The sequence below is a fragment of the Notamacropus eugenii genome, chromosome X, assembly GCF_028372415.1.
Source record: "Notamacropus eugenii isolate mMacEug1 chromosome X, mMacEug1.pri_v2, whole genome shotgun sequence".
Lineage (NCBI taxonomy): Eukaryota > Metazoa > Chordata > Mammalia > Diprotodontia > Macropodidae > Notamacropus > Notamacropus eugenii.
Window position 1 is genome coordinate 3997217 of NC_092879.1, and position 13785 is coordinate 4011001.

At 42.0% G+C, this 13785-nt stretch overlaps 1 pseudogene; it reads right to left on the minus strand.

The window, feature by feature from the left end:
- Positions 1–1058: 1058 nt before the first annotated feature.
- Positions 1059–10580, minus strand: LOC140516231 (structural maintenance of chromosomes protein 6 pseudogene; annotated as a pseudogene).
- Between the last annotated feature and the right edge of the window lie 3205 nt (positions 10581–13785).

Genomic DNA, 13785 nt, shown 5'->3' on the forward strand with positions numbered 1-13785 from the left:
TGTGTCTGTCTCTCTCTCTCTCTGTCTCTGCCTCTCTCTGTGTGTCTGTGTATGTGTGTGTGTGTGTGTCTGTGTGTGTGTGTGTGTGTGTGTGTGTGTGTGTGTGAATCTCAGGGGAAGGGGCGAAGGACACCAGAATCCATTATACAGCTTGATCCGGCCTCCCCACAAGGCATAATCCTGGTGCTGGGGTACATAAGTTTTGGTTCAGTTCAACCCAATCAAGAGTAAACATTTTAAGAGTAGGAATGTAAGAACATCACTGAAATTCTGATATTACAAGGATCATTTAAGGGAGGTGCAGTCCATATTACATTTCATGTTAACAATTTCTGACACTATATTAACAACTTTCTGTCACCCTGTTAAATAAATCCTTATAAATAAAATAGTCACCTCATACTCTCTCCTCCTCCTAAAGATATAAAAACTTTTTCATGTGTCCCTTTGGTTGGGAAAATCCCCTAGGGTGGCATATTTGCTACCCTGCTTTCTCAATTAAAGATGCTTTCTTTATTCCTTAACTCAAGGCTTTGATTTGTCTGAGGACTTGAAAAGGGGAAAGACTGTATATGACCCAAAGACCCAATTTAGAGTCAATAGGTTATATCAAGGTGCTGAGTTAGGAAAAGAAATGAAAACTTACACAGCATTTATAAGAAATCCCCACAAAAATATTCTTCTCTTTTCACCACACTGAAACATTAAAAAACTGACTCACAGGTGGGTAGAGAAGGACTTTTCTGACTTTTTATCATATGATTAGCCTCCTACCTTGCTGGTCCTGGTACAGGTCTCCTAGTGCAGAAGCAACAGAGATAAAAGGAATTTTGACTTTGGCCGTTTTGTCTCATAACAAACCCTGGAGGATGACCAAAGAGCGGCCTTGGAAGAAGTGTAGACTTCTGGTGACCATGACCCCCAAGACATTCCATCCCCTGTTATGAGCAGCAAGCCAAAGCTGGCTGATTTGCTTTCACTTTTAAAGTAGAAATCTTTCAATGATTCTGTGCTCAGGTCGAATAGAGCAGCCTTCCTCCAGCAATGAGAACCAACTCTTGTGGTTTGATGTTTATTGACTTTTTTCCATCCATTATGCAAAATGACTCTTGCTTTAACAATATATAGACATACATATTAAACATATGAAGAACAAAAAATTAAGACAACTTCAGCATAACTTGTGAAAAATCACCTTGTGAAAATCTTGGAATAATCCACAATGAGTCACTGTTCTCATCTTCTTGAAGGGTAGTGTGAAAGGATTTATACATATTTGAGCTATTTAGGACTTTTAGAGGTATTAATAGCTAAGTCAGGATTAAGGAAGCAGCATAATAAATTAGGAAGTCAGGCAGGAAGCGGGGATGTCCAATGATAAGATGTCTCTAAATATGATAAATCAGGAAGCAGGATCTTTTCTGCTCTTTAGAAACCAAGAGGTTTTCTTTTCTCTCTGAGCTGGTCAAGACTGGTTTCAGCAGTTGCAGGCATCTCTGAGTTCAGCTAAAGCTTACTTCACAAAGGATCACTGGTATATTAAGCAGCCCTAGGCATCAGAAGTCTTCCTGATTGATTGGTTCTTTAATTGTCTGTATCATTGTCTCGTTACCCTGTGAAAAAAGGAAGCTCCAGCATATTCAATAGATATTTGATAGTACAAGCATTACAAAGTCAACGTTCACAAAGCAGAAAAGAAGAATGGTTCTTTCAACACATGGCAAGCAACAGTCAGGAGATTGTTGATTTTTTGGGAGGAGGGGTGTTTATTCAATTTTCACTCTAAATTTGGGAGGGCCTGCCCCCTCAGCACTAGCTGGCATTCAGGCTGTTCCTGAAAGAAGGTTAGAGTTAACCCCCCAACCCCACTCCAGTGGGCTAGTTAAGCAGTGAAGTGACAGAGAATTTGGCTCCCCAAGAGTCAGGATAGGAAGGTGAAATAGGTCCCCCAAATTCAAAATTTGCTGGGTTTTTTTTTGTTTATGTATACGAAGAAAGAAAGACAAAAGAAAAGGCAGATGCCAGTGTGGGGCAGGTGAGTAAAGGCCTTACATGTATTGGCATGGGGATACATTTGCATGGGAACATTCATAGAGGGAGTTAAGACACAATTCATAGAGGGAACAGGACTCCTGGAAATTTAAGTAAGGAGGAGTAAGTAAAGAGAATTAAAGTAAGATTGTCCTTATCTGGACTCAACCTATTTTAGCAACAGAGTCAGTGAGAAGAGGCTGCTCCAACACATGTAGTGTGGGTAAATAGAATGTTTTCTCCCAGAAGCTCACCCTTAGCTCCTCCCAAGAGGAAGCCTACTTGTTAAGTGATCTGGACATGGGCAAAGCCCGGTTATATAAATTTCCCTAAGAGAGACGAGTTTATGAAGGATGATTTAAAATCGGATTACACCTATGAACACTCGAATTTTTCAAAACAATACAATACAGGAAATATATTCTAAGGTTCTTTTCACCTTTCAAGGTTTAGTTTTATTATTCTACCACTTCTACCACTTGGGGGAACAAAGTATTTTTTTTTAATTTCTGAAAGACATTTATTAAATATTATTCCTTCAACACATTGAAATATTTATGACTGCAGATACTTGGAGAAAATTATACATGTATACACACAGAAAACCGCATTATAAATAAACAACACAATCACATTAGAATATCCATCAAGGTCACTTTCTGTACATCGCATGCAAGTAGAGGTGGGGCTGCATTAGTAGAAACAAGTACATCACACAGACTCATATCAAAGTTCACCTCCCAAACCCTGATTTCCCCTCCCCTTTTTAATGTCATGGAGTGCCTAGCTCCAGCCTGTGAAAGTTCCTTCAGTCCTTCATAGACAGCTTGATTAGAGTCCTTCAAGAATAAAAAAGCCAGTCAGTGGTAGCAACCTAGAAGAACCTGCTCTGCAAAGTTCTGTACCGCAGATGCTGAGGAAAGTAAGTTCTAAGCTGCCTGTGGCAGGCCAGAGACCTGAAAAACAGAGAGTGGCACACGTCAGGAAGACAGGAAATGGACATGTGAGGGGTTTTCAGCACTTCACATAGTATCACAACATTTCACCACAGCAACTAATTGGGACCAGGTCTGATCATCCAAAAGTCATTTGGACGCAGAGACGTAGTTTAGTGAACAATGAATTGGCAGCATGGAAGGAAGCTGAGAGGCTTTGAGACCCATCCCCTGAGGAACTACAATCAGAGGCTAGGGAGTCAGGAAATGAGGGATTAGAAAAATGACGAGTAAAAAGTAATGGAAGTTTCACAGATACTGGGAAGAAGAAAACTCAAAGAATTTCAACGTAAACAGTTAAATCAAAAGGAAAAGCGATAACAACACAAGGAAATATGGCCTTCATATCTATTAAACAAGTTCAGGCACCAATTCATGAACAAATAGTGAAGAAACAAAACGGAAAACGATTTAGCACTTGATAAGACAGAAAACTCTGTGGAATTTGAGAACATGGAACCACAACATTCTATTCCTCAGTGGCTCACATGAGAAATGAGAATTATGGGAATAGGATTTATGTCTGCAACAGCAAAATAATTAATGGAATTGTTGCTGTGTTCATCCTTTTTTGACAAGGAAGACCACGTCATCAGAGAAATGATGACATGACTTACAGATGACTTCGTTTTGAGTGAGTGAGGGCTGTGCAGGTCACCAGCCTCACTTCTCCTCCAGAAGCATCTGAATCCAGTGACCAGATATTCATCAGGATGACTGGAGATGACCCAGGATACACTGGGAGACCTTTTTCCCTTTAGGCCAAAGCCTTTTCAGGTACTCACTTAGGGTGAGGTAACACCTGTCCATTCAGTAGGCCTGTTTATGAACTAGCGAGGGCATGACCCCTTTAATGAGGCCAAGTAAAAAAAAAAGACATCAGGCTGGGAGAGAAACAGCAACAGTAAGTGCAGATAATCACTGTAAAGCTAGCAGTGTCAAGAAGAGCCCTTAGGCTGGGACATGTTGGCATCCCAGCTTCATAGTGCAGGAAGTTTAAGAATTTTGGAAAGGAAAAGACAGGACATGGAAGTAAGGGAAAGAAAGAGAAAGGAAGGGAAGAGAAGGGAAGGGAAGGGAAGGAAAAGAAACTAGTCAGTAAAACTCAAGTCAACTAGGCATCTTTTGGCAATTCAAATTTCCCTTCCCTTGTAGAGGAGAAGGTTGGGGAGGAGGAGACAGACAGGAGAGGAGGAGGTGAGTTACTCAGCTAGCTGGGTCCCCATTCAAGCAGATGCATCTACTCACAGGATTGTGTTCATCCTTCGTTGCTGAAGAAAACCATGCCATCAGAGAAAAGATGACATGACTTGCATGTAACTTTGTTTTGAGTGAAGGAGGGCTGTGCTAGGTCACCAGCCTCACTTCTCCTCCAGAGCCTTCTCAGTGAATGGAATAGAAAAGCTGAAGGTGCAATGAATAACAAGCCTTACCAAAGAAACAAAAGAGATGAAAATAAATTAAGAATGTAAATACACAGAAGCGGGCAACCTAGAAAAAGAAGAGTCCAAAACAACATTAAATACAAATATGATCATTGTGCCAGCAAAATATGGATTTCTAGGCAGGATGTGCAGTGACAATATAAGGATCATAGGTCTCCCCAAAAAATGCAACAGGACAGAAAGTCTTACAACCACAATGAAGGAAATCATAGAAATGTCCAGAGCTTCTGAACACAGAACATGAAAATTCCAGATGAAAGAATTCACAGAGTGCTTCCAGAAGATAATTATATAATGGTTAAAATTCATTTAATTCAGGAATAAGAAGTTCTGCAAGTCATCAGAAAAAGTACCTTTAAATACAAGGGAAAGAGCATTCAAAGATCACAAAACTATTCTGTGTCCAATAGAAAACCGACAAACCAATGGAATAATGTACTGTGCTTTGAAACCTAATGGAACTGAGGATGCGGTTCTGTGTAGGACAGTTACCTTACACTGTAAATCTCAGCTTAACCAGAGAAATCAAGAAAGAAAAAGGCAAAGGTAAACAAGGAGAAGAACAAGGAATAGGAAACATTTTGAGAAAGAAAATCAGAACTGAAGAAATTATTTACCACGAACACCCTAAGCAGCAGAAATACAGGAGTGAATAAATGCGTCAGGCCAAGATATTAACAGCAACTCAGGGAAAACAGGGAGATTAGCAAGACTTTTTCTCAATGTGTCAAAGGAGACAGAGGTGAAGTGGAAATTTGGTAGAGGTAACAATGAAGATGCTTATGGGAGCATTATGGACAGAACTTTGACAACACCTTGCCATCAGGTAAATGCTTCTTTGGTGTGACTAGGTTACAATATGGGAAGGTACACAAAAAGGGAGAGGAGGTCAAGGGTAAGAGAACAGTGATACCTCAGGGTCAAATCAAGGGCTAGAAATGAGTGGAAGGTGACATCTATGATCTCAGAAAGAGAAGGTGTGAGGAGGAGGGGAGAAAGACTGGAAAGGAAAAGGAAGGGGAAAGGAAGGAGCCCTTAATTTGGAAGTGAGATGGGGTTCAACTGATGAATACTCTTATGGGTGAAGGGAGATCAGCATTTTACATTACAGAAGGCCCAGGAATTTTGTACTTCAAATGGCCACATATGCTGGGGCGGCAGGGTGGTGATGCTTGAGGGGGAAGTGGTACCTCTGTGTCATCTAGCATCTGGAAGAGTGGGAGAACATGGACACAGGGAAGTTTCCAAAAAAATGCAGTAAAATAACAGAAAAGAACATAATACTGTGTTTGCAGCTGAAGAAAGAACTTGAAATTGAAAAGCTTCTGCACAGACAAAATTAATGCTTCTAAGATAAGAAGGGAAGTGGTCAAATGCAGAAGATAATGTATAGCAAATTTCTCTGATCAGAGTTAAGTATCTAAAATATCATATTTCCATTTCTCAACAGGTGAATGCTTAAAGGATTTGAGCAGCTGTACAAAGAACTCCAAAGAGTTCACAACTGCGTGAAAATGCTGCAAATGACTAATAAAGGAGAAATGCAACTGAAACAACCATTGCGTTTCACCTCCCACTTTGCAAAATGGCAAAAATGACAAAACGTGGAAAAAGTCAATGTCACAGATGCCGTGAAAGACAGGCACAGTAATACATTTTCAGAATAGTGAAATGGTACAGCCATTCTCCAAAGGAATTTGGAATCATGCAAATAAAGTTACTAAAATGTCCATATCTTTTGAACCAGAGACTCAATTACAGAGCTTATTTCTCAAGGAAGCCTTCGAGAAGAAAAAACTGTCCCCACATACTGCAAAATACTTACAGCAACATTTTTTTATGATTTCTGACAACTGGAAACAAAGTAGATGTCCATCAATCGGGGAATGCCCGAATGTAACAGAATATGACTATGCTGTAAGAAACGATGTGCAGAGTGATGTAAGAAAAAGCAATATGTGCAGCAACTACAGCAATGTAAATAGAAAGAACACACACACAAATCAAAATTATACAAAGAAAGTGGGACTCAAATGAAGAGATAGCCCTTCATGGAGGTGGAAAGTCTGTAGGTACTAAACATTACCTATCTTTTCGCATATATGCATCAATCAGTTGTGCTAACTTTTTTCTTCTTTTTCCTCTATAAAAAATACTATTTCTCATATGGGAAGCTTCTTTGAGAAGTGACAAGGAAGTATACATGGAATACTATGGTGATGCAGACAGAAAACAGGAAATATCAATAAAAACTTACTTGTAAAAATTATAAATCAGCTTCAGTCTTCTTCCTCTTGCCTAATTGGTTGGAGAGGCAGGGTTCTCTGGCCACTTGCTGCATCTGGCAATATGAGTATTCTAGTCAGAGGATTTATGGGAAGAACACCTAGGTTTTGTGGAGTGAGCAGGATGAACTGTTGATATTTCTGGGAATGTGCAATCTTGAGGATCATGTTCATGGCAACTCTTCTACTGACAGGGTCCATGTAGATATCAAATGCATCCAGGCATCTGAAAGGAGATTCTGTGATGGACCATAAAGAAAGAATGAAAACAAAGTTTTCAAAAGAGTTTTCACTCCCTGCTAGGAATTGTATGTCACCAGAAGCAGCTTTATTTCCTTCCTTGGGCTGGACTCTTATAGAAAGCGTTTCATTTTTGTGATCAAAGCTCATTTTGCCGGAGTAGGCCCACTGCGATAGTAAGTTGTCAAAGTATAACTTGCATCGTAGAGCAAAACTTCTTCTAAATTGCTGGCATAGTTGATATTTTTGTTTTGATGCTTGATCCAGTGATTTAACACACTCTTTCAAATTCTTCACTTTAACATCTAGACCCTGATGTCTGTCTTTTACTTCTTGGTACTGCTGTATTATTTCTTCTCTGCTTCCATAAATTTTGTTTTCTGATGCTATCTTCAGCTTTAACGCACTAAGTATTTTTTCAAGGAAAGAGGGGCTTTCCTTAATATCTTTTCGCTCTGGGCAGAGATACCTGGCTTGGGCAAGCTCTATCTCCAGATTCCTCTCCTTCGTAGACAACTCGTCCTTTGTCACTTGGAGAGAATCCAGGTGTTGTTTAAGCCTATCTTGACAATGCAGCATGCATTGCTTTTCAGTATCCATTTCTAAATTGGCCTTCTGTAGTTCTTGCTTCAGAGATTCTGTTGATTCTGAAACTTGGCACATTGCTATCTTAATGTTTTCGTGTCTCTGTTCAGCATTCCTTTTCTGTTTTCTTAAATTTTTCATCTCTTTCTTCCTCATTTTCACCTTTTTTTTAACCACATTAATCTGCTTTTTAATTTCTTGAGCTTCTTTCTCCAAAATGGAGATATCTCCTGCTTGGTTTTCTTCCTTCTCCAGATCTCTTATTTCTATATTGATTTTTTTAACTCTCATCTTGATTTCTTTTAAATGTATATCATGATCCTTCAAAATTTCTTGATTCTTTCTGATATCATTTTCAAGTATACATGCATGTTGCTGATATACAGACAACTGTGCCATTTTATTTCCAATTTCTTTCTCCAAATGACTTATTTCTATTTCCACATCAATCAAGTATGTAGGTCTCAATTTTTCACATGAGTAATAGCGTCTCTCAAACACTTGGTCACCATCAGCAGTGAAAACTTCACTACAGTTCTTGGGCGGCCTCTGAGCCTGCATTACTCGACGAGCCAAAGCGTTATTTTTGATGAGCAGCACTGACTCTATGCCCCTCACGTCAATCAAAGCGTTGGCCACCACTGCCTCCCTTATTTCTAAAGCTGACAGAACTGTTGGAAACTCTGGGTGAAAGGCTGCTTTATGTGTTACATCATGTACCTCACGCTGAAATGGTGCCACAATTATCTGTGGTCGTGGAGAGCCTGGTGGATAAAACTTTTCCATTAGCCCCTGAAGTACTTCCTCATCTTGGTGGCTGTTACAACAAAAAGCAAGAAGAAGGCCCTTTAAGCAGGACTCAACAGCCAAAGCAAATTCCGGATCTCGGAGACGAATGTAAGCTCCCAGTGGGCCTATGGGTTTGCAAGCAAAGCTCCCTTGACTATGGGCATTGTCTACTGCTTCAAGAAGGGCTGTCATTTGTGGTTCAAATCGTTTCAGCGGATCAGTTTTACAGTCGTTTAGTCGGTTTAGCTGTTGCTGCTCGTTGTTCAGTATTTGTTGTATATTGGATACTTCTTCCCTAAGTCGAGACCGTTCTTCATTGTCTTTTTGGATAGCTTGCTGAAGGTGTCCCATCGCTTGAACAAGTGATTCTTCTTCATCCTGAAAGTTCTTTATTTTTTCCCTCAACGTGAAAAGTTGTTCCTGTTTTTCAAACTTTTCTTGCTCTATATTGTTTTTTAGGTCTTCAATTTGGTTGCAGTATTGTTTGGTCTTGCCTCCTAACCCTTTCAATTCATTTTGGGAAGCATTATATAAAACTTCAACTCTCTTACAAGCCTTTTCTTTTCTATTTACATCTTCTTTTGCCTGAACACATTGGGTCTCTAATGCAGAGGCTTCTTTGTTCAGTTGGTGCAAGTTGTCCTGAATGTCTTTAAACTTCTTGGATGCTTCATTAAATTTGTCCCGACAGGTCTCCAATTCCTGATTTAATGTGATAGTGTGCTGATCTCCAGTATTTATATTAGCTATCATATCTGCAATTTGTCTTTCAGATTCATTCACTACTGCCCAGGCTATCTCTACTTTCAATTGCCCTATTCTCTTCCTTGAGGCAACCATACTCTGGAAGCGCTCTTCTATCTCTCTGACCTGACAGTTTAGTTCCCAGAGCTGGGCTTCTCCTTGTTCTATCTGATTCTGAGTCCAGGCCTTTCTCTCCAAAGTGTGTAAGTAATCGTCATTCATCTGTTGAAGTTGGGTCACTTTCAGAAAGAATTTGTATCTGTCACCATCATTTCTGGTATGCAATAACTGCCTGCCCATCTCCTGCTGTAAAATAGACAGTGGATTATCTACCCGTATGTTAAAATGATCAAGAATGGCCCTAAGCTCTGCTTTCTTAGAACAAACCAGGCTGCCTGCGTGGTCCTTTAGTTTGTAACTTGCAGAACCATTTACACTGATGCATTGCTGCACCGTTATGGAGTCCCCATACAGGTCAGATTTGAAAGCATCTTCCCCTCTGTTGTGCAATGTGATGGAGATGTTGGCTGAAAGCTCTCCATCTTTCACAAACTCTCTCAAAGATGATCCTAACGCTTGTCCACCCAGACCAACCACTAGAGCTGTCAGCAATGCACTCTTGCCCTTCTGTCCCACCACAAAGTTGACACCGGACCCAAATTTCACTGGCCCCAGCTTGGCATGGCACATAAAGTTCTCCAGCTGGATACTCTCAATGATGCCGGCTTCCACTGAGGCCCAATGAGAAGCAGCAGCAGCTCCCTGAGAAACAGTCTGGAAGAGGACCCTCTCCTTGTCCTCATTCGCCTCGCCCTGCGGCCCTGGCCTTGCACTTGGCTGCCCCTCTGCAGCTGGGGGGATGTGATCCTCTTTCCTCTCAGCCATTGGTTCAGTGACAGAAGAAACCTGCGTGGATGGGAGGACCTTCTAGCGCTTCTCCCCTTCCCCCTCCTCCTCCCCAAGGAAGCTCAACCCGAGGGTGCCTCCCTGCAGCCCTGGAGAGCTCCTCTTTTTCCCTTAGAGCTCCGGCACAGGCCCCACTCCCTGTTCTAGTTTGGCAGACAGGGCCAAGGTGGAAGCCCCTATCCCCAGGCACCCCACCCGCCGAGAGCCGCAGCTGCGCAACTGTGGGCCCCAAGGAAGCCAGCAGGGTCGGCGGCAACGGGCATGGATGCTCAGCCTCCGTTCCGGGGCTCCGTTCCCCACCTCCCTCCGTTCCGCACACCCCCTCCGCCCCGCACACCCCCTCCCCCTCACTACCACGCGAGCCCGTGCAGCGGGGTGCCCTCACCACTCAGCCCGAATTGCCCGGCAGCAGCAAGGCCCAGATCCCAATCTGCAGTGGCATCTCCCCCCGCAAGTGACATCTGGGGTCTGGGCGGCCACCCTGGAGACTGGGATAGGACGGGAGTTTGCGCAACAGCCTCTCGACCCCGCCCCCTCACTGGGGAGGGAGAAACAGCTCTGGAGTAGCCCTCCGACTGCGTCTGCTCAGGGCGAGAGACGCTAGCGGCGGGGCTGGAGCTCCCAGTCCTCCTGTGTGGCAGCTTCAAACTACGCCCCTTCTCGGCGGCCTCGCCCCCTCCCTCCCCAGTCGTCTACCTCCGCGTTGGCAATGCCAAGGTCACAAAGAGGTTTCCAGTGGCAATATCGAAAGGATGCATCTGGTGGCTCTCTGTCCACCTGTCTGTCCTGAGCCTTCCCCTTGTCAGCTCCCATGGCTTCCCCGGGGCGGAAAACTCCGAGTTCTCCTCCATCTCCAGGCCTTCCTCGCTCTCCACCTAGGCTCCAGTCCTCTTTCTGCTTCCTCCATCTCTCCTCCCTCCTTGTTTCCCTCCGTGTGTCTCCTTTCTGACAGGGCAAATATTTGAAATTCAGATCGGGGATTTTTTCATGGTGGACATTTGGTTTAGCAGCTCCTTCGAGCACTTTCTTGGGGTGGGCAGCTATTATTTATTGCCCTTTGTAACGTGGTTGTTGTTGTTGTTGTTGTTGTTGTTGTTGTTGTTGTTGTTGTTGTTGTTGTTGTTGTTGTTGTTGTTATTGTTGTTGTTGTTGTTGTGTGTGTGTGTGCCCACCCACTGTGGTCATCTTTGGTTTAAGAGAGACAGCCAAAGGACCATGTTTCTATTAAAATGTTGGCATTATTAACAACACTGTTAAGTCCTCCAGAAATGGTGTCTCTTGGATCTTTTTAAATGCCACCGTCACTGCAACCAAGGAAGGATCAAAGCCTTGCACTCTGGATTCTTACCAAAAACTTCCATACATGTATTGGGTCCTCGAGGAGAGTTTTTGTTAGGACTCTGGCTATGATCTGACTCTCCCTTTCACTAGTAATTTCGCTAATAATTAAGTTTTATGTAGGGAAAGTCTGTATGTTTTATATCTATTTATCTCTTTTTAATGGTTCAGATCTCTAATTTTTCACTTTCACTAACATGGAGTCCTTTGGAACAGGCTACAGGGACAGAAAGCTAGCAAATGAAAACGTCTACCGCAGAGGACTTTGAAAAGAAGTTCTATTTTTAAATTGACTTTTGGGGGTGTTCAGGGAGTAATCCATCAGAGATGTGGGGAAGCACCTGAGAAATTTTGGAGTCCACTTTGGGATAGGAGATTGGTCATTCCAGGCTTCTTGTTACTTTTAAAGACTTAATATGCAGACATGGCCAAAGAAAATTTCTTGCAGGTAAAAGTTTCATTGAGAACCCCAGGTTTCTAAGAGGATTTGATGAAACAGGCAGGCTGTGAGAGTACCAATTCTAATAAAAAGGAGGAATTTTGAGGAGCAGATTAGGATTAAGCACGCCTAATATTTTGCCCAAGAAGGAAAAGCCCTCCTCGGGTTTTCAGACAGAGATGTGCCCCCAGGAACTATGCAAAATGTAGGAATGGGTGTGGAAGGAAAAAAAAAGTCAACCCTGAGCAGCAGCAGGAGGCAGACAGGTAAGTACAAAAGCTGGGTAGAAAGCTTTCCCAAGGAAGTAGGCTTTTTTTTTCTTCAGTTTTTTCTCCAAATTCATTAATTTATTTTTTTCAGTTTTCAACAATAGCTTCCACAAGTTCCAAATTTTGTCCCGCTCTCTCCTCAAGACAACATGAAGTCTTATATGGGTTCTGCACAGACATTCTTATTAAACACATTTTCACATTAGTGATGTTGCATAGAAGAATTTAAATGAATGGGAGAAATCTTGAGAAAAACGAAACACAACAAAGGAGAAAATACTTCATTCTTCCTTCCAACCCCATAGTTCATTCTCTGGATGTGGATGGTATTTTGCATCATGCGTCTTTCGGAAGGGTGTTAGGTCTTTGCATTGCTGTGAAGGGCTAAATACCAAAAACAGTTCTTACACACTGTGACTGTTACCGTGTGTAATCTTCTCCTGGGTCTGTTCACTTCACTCAGCATCAGTTCATACAAGTCCAATTTTTTTTCAGAAGTCTGACTGTCTTTGCTTATAGCAAAATAGTATTCCCCTATATTCATACACTATAAGTTGTTCAGGCATTCCTCAAGTGATGTGCATCCCCTCAATTTCTACTTCTTGGTCACCACCAAGGTAGTTGGCCTTACCTTAACTTTTATTTTTGTATGTTTTTCTATGCATTTTGTCTTTAGGATGTGGCGCATATTTTCTAGTTGGGGGAAGTGGAAAAGCAGGACAAAACTAGGAGTTTACAGTTTTGGAGGGGGAATTGATGGGGTACAGGCTCTGCGAACCTCCTTGAACTCTCTTTGAATCTTCCCACTTGATTTGGCTTTAAAGTCCCAAATCTGTTACCCTTAACGTAGCCTAGACCTCCGTTATCTGTTCCCATAAAGACTCTTCCTAAACCCCACCTCACGTCACCTCAGACTCGTTGGCCACCCTTAGACCCCTCCCACAGTCTCTGTGCATATTAGAGCCATCTTTCTTCTGTGAACGTGCTGAGATTCAAGCTGGCCCACTTGTCAATCAATAGAAGTGTGACAAATGCTCAGATTCCTTAAAAGTCTACCCAGTATGGTGAATCTTAAAGAAACTTTGTTTTTCTCTGGCTGAAAGAACGCTTGGGTTGAATTCATTCTGGCAGGATCCAGCATGTCGGTATCTTAGGGTCCTGAGCAACCCTACACCTAAACAGAATCATAGAATGTATCTCTCCTTAAAAGTGCCAAGTTTCTTTTTTTTTTTTCCATTCGGATTTAGCAACTGATAAAGGTCTAGGCAAAGCAATCTGAAGATAGCAAGGGATGAAGAGGGAAAGCTAAGTTAAGAAACGACTTGGCAACAGGGATTTTTTTTTTTGTTCCTCAAAAGTTGGATGAATTCAGTTTTAATCGAATTCCAAAGCTAAAGTTTGTAGTGCAGAAATGGAACAGTAATGAGTTTACTAGTCACCTCAATTTGCTTGAACCAGGAGAGTCTGAAATATTTGTATTAACCAGGAGAGTCTGAAATAACTTGGTAATCAAAATCGGCCAATCAGTAGGCAGAATGAGTGTAGTCAAATTTTGACATCCCAGTGATCCTTTTCTATGTCCACTGGTTGATCTCAGATCACCATTATTGTGCCAGCAACCTCAGGGCCAGCTTACACTACTTCATACTGGCCGTAAACAGACAGTGCTTGTAGAAATACCTTGGTTCCAGTTACTCTGTATCCCTCGTATTTTCCTGT